The sequence below is a fragment of the Bombina bombina genome, chromosome 5 (assembly GCF_027579735.1).
Source record: "Bombina bombina isolate aBomBom1 chromosome 5, aBomBom1.pri, whole genome shotgun sequence".
Taxonomy (NCBI): domain Eukaryota; kingdom Metazoa; phylum Chordata; class Amphibia; order Anura; family Bombinatoridae; genus Bombina; species Bombina bombina.
The window spans coordinates 698,760,114-698,777,976 of NC_069503.1; positions in this window are offsets into that span (position 1 = coordinate 698,760,114).

The following is a 17,863-nucleotide window of genomic DNA, read 5'->3' on the forward strand; positions in this document are numbered from 1 at the left end:
AATCCATGAAAGCGTTTGCTATGTTTTTCGCGTCTCTGTGTATAGTTCCCTTCTGATCCCTAATCTCATGGACATAGGATTTAGTTTTCCTGCATGCCAAGGCCCTGGCCAGCATTTTGCCTGCCTTGTCTCCCTGTTCAAAGAATTTTTGTTTGGTTAAAAGTGCTTTTTTCTGGTATTCTTCTTGTAGGTGAGTCAGTAAGTCAGTTTTGGTTTGTTCCAAATTGGTCAGTACGTGTGTGTTAGTAGGGTCCTCTTTATGCTGTCTCTCGAGCTGGGAGATCAGGGTCAGTAAGTTGTGTAATCTTTCCCTTTTGAGTCTGTTATGTCTCGCCCTAATCTTAATGAATTCCCCTCGAAGCACGCATTTGTGGGCCTCCCATATAGTAGTCAAAGAGATGTCATCTGTCATGTTGAGATGGAAGTACTCCTGAAGTAAGTTAGTGAGGTCTGTCACAGTGGTAGGGTTATCTAACAAGGTATCATCCATTTTCCATATGTAGGCTGATATAGGTGCCTCTGGCCAGAGAAGTGTGCAGGTGACAGGGGCATGGTCTGACCATGTGATATTGTGTATAGTGCTATCCGCTACTGTAGTTAGACCTGTGGAGTCGGTAAGGATATAATCTATCCTGGTGTAGATATTATGAGGGTGGGAGTAAAAAGTGTAGTCCTTATTATTTGGATGCGTTATGCGCCAAATGTCATGAATCACCAGATCTCTCAGGAGGCGGTTTATCTGTTTAAGTGTTTTAGTGGAGGCGCTATAAGAGCCACTGGAGGTATCTAAGGTTGGATTTAAGGGGACGTTAAAGTCACCGCCCACGAAGAGAATTCCCTTTTGCAATTCTAGTATCTTTTGTGTCACTTTGTTGAAAAAAGAAGCCTGCGCAGTGTTAGGAGAATACAAATTAGCCAGTGTAATTGGTCTATTGTATAAAAGTCCCACAACAATGATTTATCTCCCTTCTGGGTCTTTCTCTATGTGTGTGGGAGTAAAGGATATTTTTGTGTGGAATAGTACACCCACTCCTGCCTTCTTGGTCGGGCCTGACGCAAAATAGGCCTGCGTATAGTACTTCTGGTACCATTTAGGCTTGTGGCCCCTTTTAAAATGCGTCTCCTGGAGGAAGATTATATCTCCCCCCATTTTTTGCAGGTCATTGAGCACAATGGACCTCTTACCAGGGTTGTTAAGTCCCTTGGTGTTAATCGTAACCAGTTCGATCCCATGTGACTGGGAACGTTTATGGTGTTTGGGCATTGTGTTAATGGAGGGTAATGGGAGGAGGGGACAATTTGGTAATGGAAGGAGGAGGGAGGGACAAGGGAAGGGAGAGTGAGAACGGACAGGAGGATTTAGATAAACCTCTCCGGACTGTGGAGCAAGAACAATAATAAGAAGTTAAAAAGAAAATAGGAAGAAAAAAAAAGAATAAAAACTTTTAAACAATCAGTCAATACAGAATATAACAATAATATAGAACAATATCACTAGGGGAAATGTCCCTAATCTAATGCCTTTGGTATATAGTGTTTGATTGGTGGTATATATTTGTTGGGTACCTATATGTTTGTGTGTATAATGCTAGCTGTGGCTGTGTGTGTGTTGTGAAAGGGAGAGAGTATGGATGGAAGATGCTATGTATTTTGGGAGGGTTGGGATTACATCTAGGTGTTTGTTGTTGGTGGTCTTAGTGGTCAAGTATATGAAGCAGGTCATGCCTGTCTGTGAGATGAGATAAGTTAAAATATAAGTTGTAGTTAGAGTGTGGGCTAGACCCGTCCCCACTAATGTGTATATTCAAATATTGAAAACTTATGCATTCATAGAACTTAAATGAACAATCTAACAGCATATAATACAATAGAAACAACACAATAGGCACTTATCTCCCAGGAACATTGGAAGGTCCGGCTTTATCCTTCAGTTTTCAGCCGTGTCAGGGCTGCTCGGGAGTAGCTTCCCTTTTTGGGGTCTGGCATGGCCAGATCAACGGTTGCACTAGGTCAGTGCTTGAGAGATAGAGTCATAGAGTCATATTCATGTTTAGGTCTGTGGCGTTGTAGCTCTCTTTTCAGCAGGGTCTTCTAGCAGGTGACTCAGGGATGTTGGTAGTTGAATCTGTAGATTTTTATTGAAAGCTGGGAGGTCTGAAAGTGACCGGAGAACTGTGGAGGTGTTGTCCTTTGTGGCGATGATACAAGTTGGGAATCCCCATCTGTATGGGATGTTGTTCTCTCTAAGAACCACTGTGATGAATTTTAAGTCCCTTCTCTTTTGCAAAGTGGTGGGGCAGATATCTGGGTATATCTGTATCTCTATCCCAGCATGTATAAGAGGTGATTTATTTCTAGCTCCTTTAAGAATGTCCTCTTTGTCTCGGAATGAGAGCAATTTCACGATTACATCTCGTGGTGGTGCTTTTGTGGGTGGCCTCGGACGTAAAGCGTGGTGCGCTCTTTCAATAGGGATATCTGGGGATGATGGAGTATCTTTTGCTGTGCGGAATAGGCTTTGCAGGTGGCCCAGCAGGGCCGTCGACTGGATGGATTCGGGGATGCCACGGATCCTCAAGTTATTCCGTCGGCTCCGATTTTCTAGGTCCTCCATTCTAATCATGAGGTTATGCAACATGTCAGCATGAGCCTGTATGTTCTCTGTTTGTGTTTGCAGATCTGTTTGTTGGGCTTCTTGTTTATCTTCTATGTGTGTGACTCTTTGTTCAAGTGCTGTGATATCCTTTTTAAACTCACCGAAGAGGTCCTTGACTTCTTGCATTGCTTCTCTGATGTCCTCTCTGGAGGCAAAATATTTAAGGTCTCCCTTGGTGACATGCTGCATGGGGTCAGCTCCCTCTCTGCACAGTAGGGGTTCTTCTGCTTGAGAGTGCTGGGGGGGGGAGTAGGAAGGGGTGCTGTTGCTGCCTCCACCGGTCTCAGGTAGTTGTTCATAGTGGATAATTTATAGTCCTTAGTTGGTTTTGATGCCCTTTTATTTGGCATCCCTCCCAACATGAGCTCTGGGGGTTCGATAATGCACAGGTGTAGGGGGGCTAGTGTTAGATTGCTGAGGACTGCTCTGTGTGGTTGCTTGAATTAATGCAGGGCAATAGTACACCTCTCTGGTAAGGCCTCAGGTTAGAGTCCTCACGTGGGAAGGATGTGTGTGATGGATTCCTGTGAGCCGCTCTGTGTGATCAAATAGAGGTGTATAGGGTGAGGCAGTTATGTGGTACTTTCAGTATTATTCCGGTTTGAATAACGTTTAGGTGCTGACTAATATATCTGTCAGAGTTGCGTGAATGTTTTGGGTGTGGGAGTTTTATTTGTTTATGCTGCTCCCAGTATGTGCTGTGTTTCTGTGGCTCACTCTACCCCCAGCAAAGGTCGCTCCCAATCTGAATCTATGCAGGGAGGGCCTGATGGAGTGGTGGTCCTCTCCTCTCCTTGGTGCGGTGTTTTAGTTATGAGGCGTTTTAGGTGACTCTAGTACCTCCGTCTTGCTAGCTGGTGAGGTTGTGGTAATGTTTACCTTTGTCGGCGGCGGTTCACAGCTCTCTGCGCTCCCGGTATAGTCTAGCTCTGTTGGCAGCTCTCATAAACTGCGTGCATAGGCCTTGGTGCGCAGTGATGTTGTAGCGCAGATTTCTCTCCCTCCGTGTCTCCAATCCGTTTGGCGGGGATATATAAAGGGGTGGAAGAGCTTCCCTTGTTTGCCACAGCTGCTAGTGGGGTTATTTAGGTGGGTTAGGTACCCGTGGTAGGCGGCAATTAGACTTAGGGCTCCAGAGCTATTCTTCTAAGCGGCCATATTCCTGTGCGGCCAAGCTCCGCCCCCCTAGGGGTTAATAGTTTTATGTAGGTGGTGGCGATGTTGGTGGCAGCAAATTAGGGGTTAATAGCTGTATGTAGGTGGCGGCGATGTTGGAGGCAGCAGATTAGGGGTGTTTAGACTCAGGGTTTATGTTAGGGTGTTAGGTTTAAACATTATTTTCTTTTTCCTCATAGACATCAATGGGGCTGCGTTACCGAGCTTTTGTTTCTGCGATCGCAGGCTTTTTTTTTGCCGGCTTTCCCCTTTGATGTCTATTGGGAAATTGTTCACGAGCACGTAACTGCAGCTCTTGTTTTCGGTGTGGTATGGAGCTCAATGCCACCATATCGCCCGCACAAGCCTGCTTTTTTAAAACTTGTAATACCAGCGCTATAAGGAGGTGAAATAACGCCGCTTTTGTGGCGGTTGTTAAAATCCCTATAGCGCTCAAAACTCGTAATCTATCCGAGTTTTTGCGCTACAGCATACATGCAAGAAAAATAATTTGCGCCATGTTAAATCAAATAACCCCCTAAACTACCGGACCGAGGCCAAATGTACTCCTTAAGCTGCTGAACCTAGCATGCACTTTCATGATTTGGATAGAACATTTTTAAACAATCAGCAGCTTGCTCCCTTAGTGTAGAATATGTGCATATTCTTTTTCAGCAAGGGATACCAAGAGAGTGAAGCACATTTGAAAAAGTTAATTTAAAAGAATCTTAAAATTACATGTTTTATCTGCGTCATGCAAGTTTAATTTTTACTTTCCTATCCCTTTAACTCTAAAATGACAGACCCCCTCTATACAGCCATGCCCGTAACCTCCTAACTTGCAAAGGACCCCCTCTTTATTAACCCCCTAAACATTACAAATCATCTAAAATCTTTTGAAGTAAAATAGCTTAATTCCTACATAAGGATTGGCTTGTTTTATCAAATGACACTTTCAAATCTCAGACAACCTACTCAGAAGCTTTGGCTATATCCATTGTTAAACATTTAAAAAAGTTATACATTTTTTCTAAATATCTAAAAACTGCTTAGTACACTTAGAATTTGATATTATAATGGAACCTTTGTTTAATTTTAAAGGAACAGTCTACTCAAAATGAAACTTTCATGATTCAGATAGGAAATGCAATTTTAAACAACTTTCCAATTTACTTTATCATCAAATTTGTGTTGTTCTCTTGGTATCCTTTGTTGAAGCTAAACCTATGTAAGCTCCTATGCTAAGCCCTTGCAGGTCGCCTCTTATCTCAGTGCATTTTTACAGTTTTTTAAAGCTAGACAGTGCTAGTTCATGTGGGCCATATAGATAACATGTGCTAAGTCCGGTGGAGTTATTTATGAGTCAGCACTGATTGGCTAAAATGGATGTCTGTTAAAAGAACTGAAATAAGGGAGCAGTCTGCAGAGGCTTAGATACAAGATAATCACACAGGTAAAAAGTATATTAATATAACTGTGTTGGTTATGCAAAACTGGGGAATGGGTAATAAAGGGACTATCTATTGTTTTAAACAATACAAATTCTGGAGTAGACTGTCCCTTTAAACAACTGTGTCATGAATGTTTAATTTTGACTTTACTATAGCTGTAACCCTTTAAGGACACAGCTTTCAGTTTGCTCAATTGTTTTATGATAGAAAAATTCCGTCATATGTCCTTAAGAGGTTAAATCAAATGTAAAAAATAGACAAGTTTATTAAAATCATATAAAAAACTTTAAAAAAAGAGGACAAAATATAAACCATTGGAATTATAAAATGTTTTCTGTCGTTTTAAAATAACATGCTGACATTGGCTTAGAACTTATATACGGTTTCAGTATCTGAACTGACAAAATAATATTTATTAACAGCGCATAAATTATTTTTTTTTGACAAGTATATGAGAATTTATCTAACGTGCCTTATGGTTAAGCTCTGTTTTTAAAATATTTACAGTCAAACACAGATTCATTTACTTTGTGTTCTCAATTTGACATTTTAACTTTCCAGAAACTAATTGCTAGCGAACATGAATGCAGCCTTGATTCACCTTTACCACTTGTTTCTTCTGAATATTGCTCAGTTAGAATCAACTGCATTGTATCTGGCATGCCAGATGTCAGTCTTCTTCTTTGTCTATGTTTCATTATTTTTCTTCTTGGAAATATCTAATGATACTTTGATTCTAACATTTCCACCAAGCAGTACTTTAATAAATGAGATACATTCCCTTAAAAAAAATCTGAATATTAAATATCAAGCTGAGATCAACATTGGTATCCAGATTAAGGCCCCAATGATTTAAACCTTGCCAGTTCAGATGTGTTTTTAATGCCAATAGGAGACATCTCGCTTCTTGCTGGGGCTGTCCCTTTTTTTGTCCACCAGGGAAGACTATGCGAGTGGCGAGATGTCTCCTATTGAACGTAATGGAGCTCGTCTTTGAGCAGGGCGTGCACTTTAAAAATGAAATCCTGCAGCCAACATAAATCATATTACGCTGTTTTCTGCCTATAGTATCTTACAGTCAGATATTTTTAAATGCATGTGCGTTTCTATTAGGGGTATAAGTATTTTGAATGTTTGGAGAAAAGCTTGCCACATTTTAGTTTGCAAGAGAAAATAGTGAGATTTGTAGTGTGAACACAAATTAGCGCTGCAGAATCTGTTGGCGCTCTACAAATAACTGATAATAATAATAATAATAACACCTTTACAGAATTACGCTGGGATTAAAAAAACAATTTCATATATGCCCATATTCAGACCATTTTATGTAAAAAACAACAATTATACTTTGTATTTTGTACTTATAAGTACAAATTTCTAAGTGATTTTTGCACATCAAGTGTACTTAAATTACGATTTACTCTGTGCATATTTAATATGATTTGACATTTTGATACATTTTTGATGCACCTTAACAATACAATTTTTTTACTGTGCAATTTTGTGTGAATGGTTCAATCTCACCAGCCCAGGGACCTTTAGATCATCGGGCCCTAAGTCTCCTTACCCAGATATAATAGATGATCTGTTCATCTCAAGAGAAATTAGATAAAGGGACAGGTAACCCAAAATTTTTCTTTCACGATTCAGATAAAGAATATAATTTTAAACAGCATTCCAATTTACTTCTATTATCTGATTTGCTTCATTCTTTAGATATCCTTTGTTGAAGAAACAGCAATGCACATGGGTGAGCCAATAACATAAGGCATCTACGTGCAGCCACCAATCAGCAGCTACTGAACCTATTTAGATATGCGTTTCAACAAAGTATATCAAGAGACTTAAGCAAATTACATATCAGAAGTAAATTGGAAAGTTGTTTAAAATGACATGCTCTTTCTAAACCACGAAAGAAAAACGTGGGTTTTATGTCCCTTTAAGGGACACTATGTAATTACAAGATGTTTTGTTGCTATAGAATACCATGGGGCCTAGTTATCAAGCCGTCAACCTCAAATACACTGGAATTCTGCATCGTATTTGTGGCGAGGCTGATACGCCTTAGTTATCAAAGGCTCGAGACCGGCAAAAGTAGAATTTTATGACGTAAGCATCGATCCGCCGGACTCAGTCCGAAACAAGATCGATTCTTACGTCACTCCAGATGTTCCGCACACAAGTGCGGCACATTCTCACTACTTTTGCTAGTTATCAAAAAACTAGCAGGTACGCTCGGCACTTTTACGGCCCAGCGTACCTGGTTTTCAATCCGCCACCCCTGGAGGTGGCGGATCCCATAGGAATCAATGGGAGTCTGACCATAGCGAAAGTACAAGTTCGCTGCTGACAGACATCCCATTGATTTCTATGGGAACTGTCTACACCTAACACCCTAACATGTACCCCGAGTCTAAACACCACTAATCTGTCCCCCCCTACACCGCCGCAACTAAATAAAGTTATTACCCCCTAAACCGCCGCTCCCGGAGCCCACCGCAAGCTACTCTATACATATTAACCCCTAAACCGCCGCTCCCGGAGCCCACCGCAACTATAATAAATGTATTAACCCCTAAACCGCCGCTCCCTGAACCCGCCGCAACCTATATTAAATGTATTAACCCTTAATCTGCCCCCCCTACACCGTCGCCACCTATAATAAATTTATTAACCCCTATCCTGCCCCCCCTACACCGTCGCCACCTATAATAAATTTATTAACCCCTAATCTGCCCCCCCTACACCGTCGCCACCTATAATAAATTTATTAACCCCTATCCTGCCCCCCCTACACCGTCGCCACCTATAATAAATTTATTAACCCCTATCCTGCCCCCCCTACACCGTCGCCACCTATAATAAATTTATTAACCCCTAATCTGCCCCCCCCTACACCGTCGCCACCTATAATAAATTTATTAACCCCTATCCTGCCCCCCACTACGCCGCCGCCACTGTAATAAAATTATTAACCCCTAAACCTAAGTCTAACCCTAACCCTAACGCCCCCCTAACTTAAATATTAATTAAATAAATCTAAATAAATTAACTCTTATTAACTAAATGAATCCTGTTTAAAACTAAATACTTACCTTTAAAATAAACCCTAATATAGCTACAATATAAATAATAATTATATTCTAGCTATTTTAGGATTTATTTTTATTTTACAGGTACCTTTCAATTTATTTTAACTAGGTACAATAGCTATTAAATAGTTATTAACTATTTAATAGCTTACATAGCTAAAATAAAGAGAAATGTACCTGTTAAATAAATCCTAACCTAAGTTACAATTACACCTAACACTACACTATACTTTAATAAATTAATCCCATTTAAAAATAAATACTTACCTGTAAAATAAACCCGAAGATAGCTACAATGTAATTAATAATTATATTGTAGCTATCTTAGGATTTATATTTATTTTACAGGTAACTTTGTATTTATTTTAGCTAGTTAGAATAGTTATTAAATAGTTATTAACTATTTAATAACTACCTAGCTAAAAGAAATACAAAATTACCTGTAAAATAAATCCTAACTTAAGTTACAATTAAACCTAATACTACACTATCATTAAATTAATTAAATAAACTACCTACAAATAACTACAATTAAATACAATTACATAAACTAACTAAAGTACAAAAAATAAAAAAAGCTAAGTTACAAAAAATAAAAAAAAAGTTACAAACATGTTAAAAATATTACAACAATTTTAAGCTACTTACACCTAATCTAAGCCCCCTAATAAAATAACAAACCCCCCAAAATAAAAAAATGCCCTACCCTATTCTAAATTAAATACATTTCAAAGCTCTTTTACCTTACCAGCCCTTAAAAGGGCCATTTGTGGGGGCATGCCCCAAAGAAAACAGCTCTTTTGCCTGTAAAAGAAAAATACAACCCCCCCCCAACATTAAAACCCACCACCCTCATACCCCTAATCTAACCCAAACCCCCCTTACAAAAACCTAACACTAATCCCCTGAAGATCATCCTACCTTTAGTTGTCTTCACTCAGCCGAGCCACCGATGGAACTGAAGAGGACATCCGGAGCGGAAGAAGTTAATCCTCCAAGCGGCGCTGAAGAAATCTTCCATCCGATGAAGTCATCATCCAGGCGGCGCTGAAGAAAAGTCTTCGATCCGGCCAATGTCATCTTCAAAGAGGCGCTGAAGAGGTCTTCTATCCTGGCGAAGTCATCTTCCAAGCCGGGTCTTGAATCTTCCTTCCGCCGACGCGGAACCACCTTCTTCACCGACGGACTACGACGAATGACGGCTCCTTTAAGGGACGTCATCCAAGATGGCGTCCCCTCAATTCCGATTGGCTGATAGGATTCTATCAGCCAATCGGAATTAAGGTAGGAAAATTCTGATTGGCTGATGGAATCAGCCAATCAGATTCAAGTTCAATCCGATTGGCTGATCCAATCTGATCGGAACAGCCAATAGAATGCGAGCTCAATCTGATTGGCTGATTCCATCAGCCAATCAGATTTTTCCTACCTTAATTCCGATTGGCTGATAGAATCCTATCAGCCAATCGGAATTGAGGGGACGCCATCTTGGATGACGTCCCTTAAAGGAGCCGTCATTCATCGTAGTCCGTCGGTGAAGAAGGTGGTTCCGCGTCGGCGGAAGGAAGATTCAAGACCCAGCTTGGAAGATGACTTCGCCCGGATAGAAGACCTCTTCAGCGCCTCTTTGAAGATGACATGGGCCGGATCGAAGACTTTTCTTCAGCGCCGCCTGGATGATGACTTCATCGGATGGAAGATTTCTTCAGCGCCGCTTGGAGGATTAACTTCTTCCGCTCCGGATGTCCTCTTCAGTTCCATCGGTGGCTCGGCTGAGTGAAGACAACTAAAGGTAGGATGATCTTCAGGGGATTAGTGTTAGGTTTTTGTAAGGGGGGTTTGGGTTAGATTAGGGGTATGTGGGTGGTGGGTTTTAATGTTGAGGGGGGGTTGTATTTTTCTTTTACAGGCAAAAGAGCTGTTTTCTTTGGGGCATGCCCCCACAAATGGCCCTTTTAAGGGCTGGTAAGGTAAAAGAGCTTTGAAATTTATTTAATTTAGAATAGGGTAGGGCATTTTTTTATTTTGGGGGGGTTTGTTATTTTATTAGGGGGCTTAGATTAGGTGTAAGTAGCTTAAAATTGTTGTAATATTTTTAACATGTTTGTAACTTATTTTTTTATTTTTTGTAACTTAGCTTTTTTTATTTTTTGTACTTTAGTTAGTTTATGTAATTGTATTTAATTGTAGTTATTTGTAGGTAGTTTATTTAATTAATTTAATGATAGTGTAGTATTAGGTTTAATTGTAACTTAGGTTAGGATTTATTTTACAGGTAATTTTGTATTTCTTTTAGCTAGGTAGTTATTAAATAGTTAATAACTATTTAATAACTATTCTAACTAGCTAAAATAAATACAAAGTTACCTGTAAAATAAATATAAATCCTAAGATAGCTACAATATAATTATTAATTATATTGTAGCTATCTTAGGGTTTATTTTACAGGTAAGTATTTATTTTTAAAACGGAATAGGAATAATTTATTAAAGTATAGTGTAGTGTTAGGTGTAATTATAACTTAGGCAAGGATTTATTTTACAGGTAAATTTCTCTTTATTTTAGCTAGGTAGCTATTAAATAGTTAATAACTATTTAATAGCTATTGTACCTGGTTAAAATAAATTGAAAGGTACCTGTAAAATAAAAATAAATCCTAAGATAGCTAGCATATAATTATTATTTATATTGTAGCTCTATTAGGGTTTATTTTAAAGGTAAGTATTCAGTTTTAAATAGGATTCATTTAATTAATAAGAGTTAATTTATTTAGATTTATTTAATTAATATTTAAGTTAGGGGGGCGTTAGGGTTAGGGTTAGACTTAGGTTTAGGGGTTAATCATTTTATTACAGTGGCGGCAGTGTAGTGGGGGGCAGGATAGGGGTTAATAAATTTATTATAGGTGGCGACGGTGTAGGGGGGGCAGGATAGGGGTTAATAGGTTTAATATAGGTTGCGGCGGGTTCAGGGAGCGGCGGTTTAGGGGTTAAACTATTTATTTAGTTGTGGAGAGGTGCGGGATCAGCAGGATAGGGGTTAATAATTTTATAATAGAGGGCGACGGTCTAGGGGTGGCAGGATAGGGGTTACTAGGTATACTGTAGGTGGCAGCGGTGTCCGGGAGCGGCGGTTTAGGGGTTAATACATTTATAAGAGTTGCGGCAGGGTCTAGGAGCGGTGGTTTAGGGGTTAATACATTTATAAGAGTTGCGGCAGGGTCTAGGAGCGGCGGTTTAGGGGTTAATACATTTATAAGAGTTGCGGCGGGGTCTAGGAGCGGCGGTTTAGGGGTTATTACATTTATAAGAGTTGCGGCGGGGTCTAGGAGCGGCGGTTTAGGGGTTAGTAACTTTATTGAGTTGCGGGAGGCTCCGGGGGCGCCGGTATAGGGGGTAGAACAGTGTAGTTTAGTGTGAGTGCTTAGTGACAGGCTAGCAATAAAGCTGGGGAAAAGCCGAAGGGCAGCGAGATCGGATGAGTGATAACTGTCACAGTCCGCTGCTCATCGCCCCGCGGCTTTTTGACAGCTTTATTTGATAACTTAGGCGTATTTTTTCAGGTCCGCGGCGGTGATGTGAGGCGAGCTTAGGCGGGCGTATTGGGCCGGCGAAGCCAGAAAAGTAGACGGCTTGATAACTACCCCCCCATATGACAAGTCTAAAACATTTTAAAACAAATTAGCATCTTTTTAGCCACAATTGTTTCTCAATAGTCAAACTCCTTGTATCACTTGGAGGAGCCAATTCAGGCGAGTCTGAAGAAGATAATGCCGGTGTCTTGTCGAAATCTGCGACCCCTCAGAATGTGCGACCGCTACATCACCACATTCCTGACAGCACACGTGACTGGTTGACCACCAATCACCTGCTACAGACACCTCTTTCCAGATTTCGACACTACACCGTGAGGGGTCGCAGAATCAGACGGAACAGCTGAGCCTGTTTGATTTTGCAGCCTTCACTGAAGCACCGCTGCTACACAGCTTACCATGGTGGGAGGAATTTAAATTGTAACGTCTCTAGCAAACTGTTAGTGACGGTCACAACATTGGCATCATCCTGAGGTATTTATTAGAATATAGTGACATGGTGGCACATCATTGCTATGATAATACAGCAGTAGCACTCATATTAAACGTCTTGCTGGCAGTAAATAAAGAAGAAACATACAAACACTTATATGATCGGATGGGTTACCATGCCTTCATACATTTATTAGCAGTCTGAAATGGATACTACTAATATGGAAATGCCTATGAAAGTTAAAAATACGTTGAAACTTAATGTTGAAAGAATGAAATAGAGCAGCCGCTCGTCAAAGTTTCAACGTATTTTTAACTTTCATAGGCATTTCCATATTAGTAGGATCCATTTCGGACTGCTAATAAATGTATGAAGACATGGTAAGCTGTGGAGCATTGAAGGCTGCAAAATCAGACAGGCTCAGCTGTTCCGTCTGATTCTGCGACCCCTCACGTTGTAGTGTCGAAATCTGGAAGGAGGTGTCTGTAGCAGGTGATTGGTGGTCAACCAGTCACGTGTGCGGTCAGGAATGTGGTGACGTCACGGTCGCACATTCTGAGGGGTCGCGGATTTCGACAAGACACGGGTCACCCCTTTGTTTTGCAGATGTTATCATTTATTTTCTAATCTAATCAGATGTATCATTTCTATTTACTGCTCACAACTAATAATTCAGACAATGAAAAAAAAAAAAATTGTATATTTTAAACACAATTTCCCTGTAAATATTTTTAGGTAAGAATTTTAAAAACAGAAAGGGGTCTATTCCAATCCTTCCTATTACATTTAATGTCATTTTTTTCTGCTCCCAATTTGTGTTTTTCAAGTTCTGAGTGATCACAATCCAAGCGACAACATTTCTATTTTGTTTAACTTCAGATCAGATCCGAGTAGATTGCAGGAAAATTACTCATAGGATGCCTGGACAGCAATGGCTTAGGCAATCAAAATCCTTCTGAGAATGGGTTTTATACACCATATATATATAAATATACAAAACACGGAAGGGGACTGCACTCTCATACCGTACGGGTACACATCCCATGACCCTGCAACATGCTCAGCCCTGGGTGCTCACAGGCACTCACAGGACGCTGTGCTGTCCCCAGAGTCACAGGCAGTTAACCCCAGACAGGTCTGGGTGCAAGAACCATAGGGAAAATTACAAAACAAATTAATACAACACACAGAGAAAGTCCAGCACTCACTTACAAGCTCTCCGCTAAGATTTAAAAGCAAAAATGGAAAGGTTAGTTACCGCATCTGGCCAAATGGGACACGCCCAGGTATCACGTCAAGGTCCTTTCCAATACCTGGGACCCTAAAACAGCCACACAATGCAAGCTCTCAAATCCAAACAAACTGGTCTGAAAACAAGGGAAGGGTGCACGAACCATAGGGAAAATTACAAAACAAATTAATACAACACACAGAGAAAGTCCAGCACTCACTTACAAGCTCTCAGCTAAGATTTAAAAGAAAAATGGAAAGGTTAGTTACCACATCTGGCCAAATGGGACAAGCCCAGGTACCACGTCAAGGTCCTTTCCAATACCCGGGACCCTAAAACAGCCACACAAAGCAAGCTCTCAAATCCAAACAAACTGTGAACAAGGGAAGGGTGCACAGGCTTATGTAATCACCCTAGACATATACAAAACACGGAAGGGGACTGGACTCTCATACCGGACCGGGTACACATCCATGACCCTGCAACATGCTCAGCCCTGGGTGCTCACGGGCACTCACAGGATGCTGTGCTGTCCCCAGAGTCACAGGCAGTTAACCCCAGACAGGTCTGAGTGCAAGAACCATAGGGAAAATTACAAAACAAATTAATACAACACACAGAGAAAGTCCAGCACTCATTTACAAGCTCTCAGCTAAGATTTAAAAGAAAAATGGAAAGGTTAGTTACCGCATCTGGCCAAATGGGACAAGCCCAGGTACCACGTCAAGGTCCTTTCCAATACCTGGGTCCCTAAAACAGCCACACAATGCAAGCTCTCAAATACAAACAAACTGGGAACAAGGGAAGGGTGCACAGGATTATGTAATCACCCTAGACATATACAAAACACGGAAGGGGACTGCACTATCATAACGGACCGGGTACACATCCCATGACCCTGCAACCTGCTCAGCCTTGGGTGCTCACAGGCACTCACAGGACGCTGTACTGTCCCCAGAGTCACAGGCAGTTAACCCCAGACAGGTCTGGGTGCAAGAACCATAGGGAAAATTACAAAACAAATTAATACAACACACAGAGAAAGTCCAGCACTCACCTACAAGCTCTCAGCTAAGATTTAAAAGCAAAAATGGAAAGGTTAGTTACCGCATCTGGCCAAATGGGACACGCCCAGGTACCACGTAAAGGTCCTTTCCAATACCTGGGACCCTAAAACAGCCACACAATGCAAGCTCTCAAATCCAAACAAACTGGGAACAAGGGAAGGGTGCACAGGCTTATTTAATCACCCTAGACATATACAAAACACGGAAGGGGACTGGACTCTCATACCGGACCGGGTACACATCCCATGACCATGCAACATGCTCAGCCCTTGGTGCTCACGGGCACTCACAGGACGCTGTGCTGTCCCCAGAGTCATAGGCAGTTAACCCCACACAGGTCTGGGTGCAAGAACCATAGGGAAAATGACAAAACAAATTAATACAACACACAGATGGGTCCAAATGGGACAAGCCCTGCTCCCAATTTGTGTTTTTCAAGTTCTGAGTGATCACAATCCAGACGACAACATTTCTATTTTGTTTAACTTCAGATCAGATCCCAGTAGATTGCAGAAAAATTACTCATAGGATGCCTGGACAGCAATTGCTTAGGCAATCAAAATCCTTCTGACCATGGGTTTTGTACACCATTTTATATATATATATATATATATATATATACATATATATATATATATATATATATATATATATATATATATATATATATATATATATATATATATATACCTATATTCATCATCAATAATGTATAGTCATTCAGTTGTGGGCAGGACAGACATATGTATATGTATCACAAGAAAAGGGAAATCTTGACTGCAACATTGAGAAATGAGGTTTAGAAATTGTGCTCTAAATATTTTATTTATTTCTTGATAACATTTTCAGGATTGAAAAGTACAGTATTTTAATTGCTAGGAACAGAGTTTCTTTTAGTTGTGATGAGTTCAGGAGATCAGGAGGAGTATTTGCCAGTCATTCTTGTTTTCTTAAACAATCTTCTTATAGTTATAGTAATGCTGCAAAAAGAACCCCAGTTCTGTACAGTGAGAGTGAGATTGGTTTTTGAAAACGTTGTTTATACAGTTGATTTTTGAAAACGTGGTTTATACGGTTGGTTTTTTAAATTCCAATCTGTACAGGGAGTTCTGCAAATTTGGACTATATTAAAAACCTCATCACATAGCAGTTTTACGATGTGAGAACTGCTAAAATTCCGTTATAGAAGATAAGTTGAAGCCACTTTATTCTTATGGAAATTAATATCCCACACTGTTCTTCTTGATTTTAGATAAATATTTCACCAAAATGGAAAACTAGGTTTTCTTAAAGGGACAGTCTACACCAGAATTTGTATTGTTTTAAAAGATAGATAATCCCTTTATTACACATTCCCTAGTTTTGCATAACCAACACAGTTATATTAATACACTTTTTACCTCTGTGATTACCTTGTATCAAAGCCTCTGCAAACTGCCCCTTATTTCAGTTCTTTTGACAGATTGCATTTTAGCCAATCAGTGCTGACTCCTAGGTAACTCCATGTGTGTGAGCACAATGTTATCTATATGACACACATGAACTAACACCCTCTAGTGGTGATAAACTGTTAAAATATATTCAGATAAGAGCCTTCAATGTCTAAGAAATTAGCATATGAGCCTACTTAGGTTTAACTTTCAACTAAGAATACCAAGAGAACAAAGCAAAATTGGTGATAAAAGTAAATTGGAGAATTGTTTAAAATTACATACCCTATCTGAATCATGAAAGTTTATTTTGGACTAGACTGTCCCTTTAATGAATTAAACAAATGTAAAAAATATTTTTAACATAGTAAAAGTTTAGAAAACATAACTGATCAAACATGCCCAGTATACCCACAATGGTCTTATACAAACAACAGTCATATTGTTTAACACTTGCAAAGACAACTCTATCCAATTTAAAAAAAAAAACAACATTTCCCCCTTCAATCGATTTGTTATTTCAGTGTTTGGCATCCATTATTATAGAAACATAGATTTTGATGACAGATAAGAACCATGGGCCCAACAAGTCTACCCACATTTTGTAGTTTATAGGATAGCTATATAAATACACACACACACACATAATCACTCATATATACATATAAAATATAGAATATTGTGGGTTTGTCCTGGTCAAGGCTGGATGTGTGAAGACTGTGGGAACAAACTCACAATGACACAAAAACAGACATACAGATTAACAAAGTATTCCTGGACTATCAAGTACTGCTAACAGACCAAATTTTAAAAGTTTTCCTTACCTAAGTTCACGTAAGTCATTTGACCATAATGGTTTAGTCACCAATCAGGAATGGAGCTGCCAAACACAGCATTACTGTTTCTTATATAAAATTTATCCTCAGCTTTATTGATTCCTAGCTGGGATTATAATAGAAGATAAGTGGAATAAAGTTTCTGGACATTCTGCTCAGAGTGGCTTACTTGAAGTATGCTGGGAAGATAGTCTGTTGCATCATGTGTCTTAACACAGCAGTGTACAGGTAGATGTCTTACAGCTCTTTTTCTTAAAAAGAAAATTTAATAAACGGGCCCTAAAATTACAGTAAAAATACTATGATTAAGGGAACAAGGCAGGGAAACTACTTGCCAGATCACTAAAGCATAAACACCTCAAGACACACATTCATTACCTTAAAACCAGAACGGGACAGGCTAAGTATGATAGCACCTCACTTATAGAGGAGTTCCGTTCCTATTATGCCTATCTCTATGACATATCCCCAGAAATAGAAAGCACTGATAAAATGGACAGTAAAAGAAAAGCCATATCAGACTATTTAACCTTGATTAACCTGCCCAAGTTAGATGATACCCAATCAGAAAAACTAGACTCCCCAATTAGTGTTGCAGAAATAAAAGCGGCTATAAAATCCTTACCCATAGGAAAGAGTCCATGCCCAGACGGGTTCAACACAAAATACTACAAAAAATGTATCCATATCCTCGCCCCGAAATTGGCTTGTTTGTTTGCCTCCCTGGAAAACTTGAATGGTTTCCCAACATCAATGCTCGAAGCACATATTACTGTGCTACCAAAGCCTGGCAAAACCCCAGACACTCCTGAAAACTTCAGGCCAATATCCCTCCTAAACACGGATATCAAGATCTTTGCCAGAATCCTTGCAAATAGACTAAACCCTCTTCTACCACAACTGATAGCACCCGACCAGGT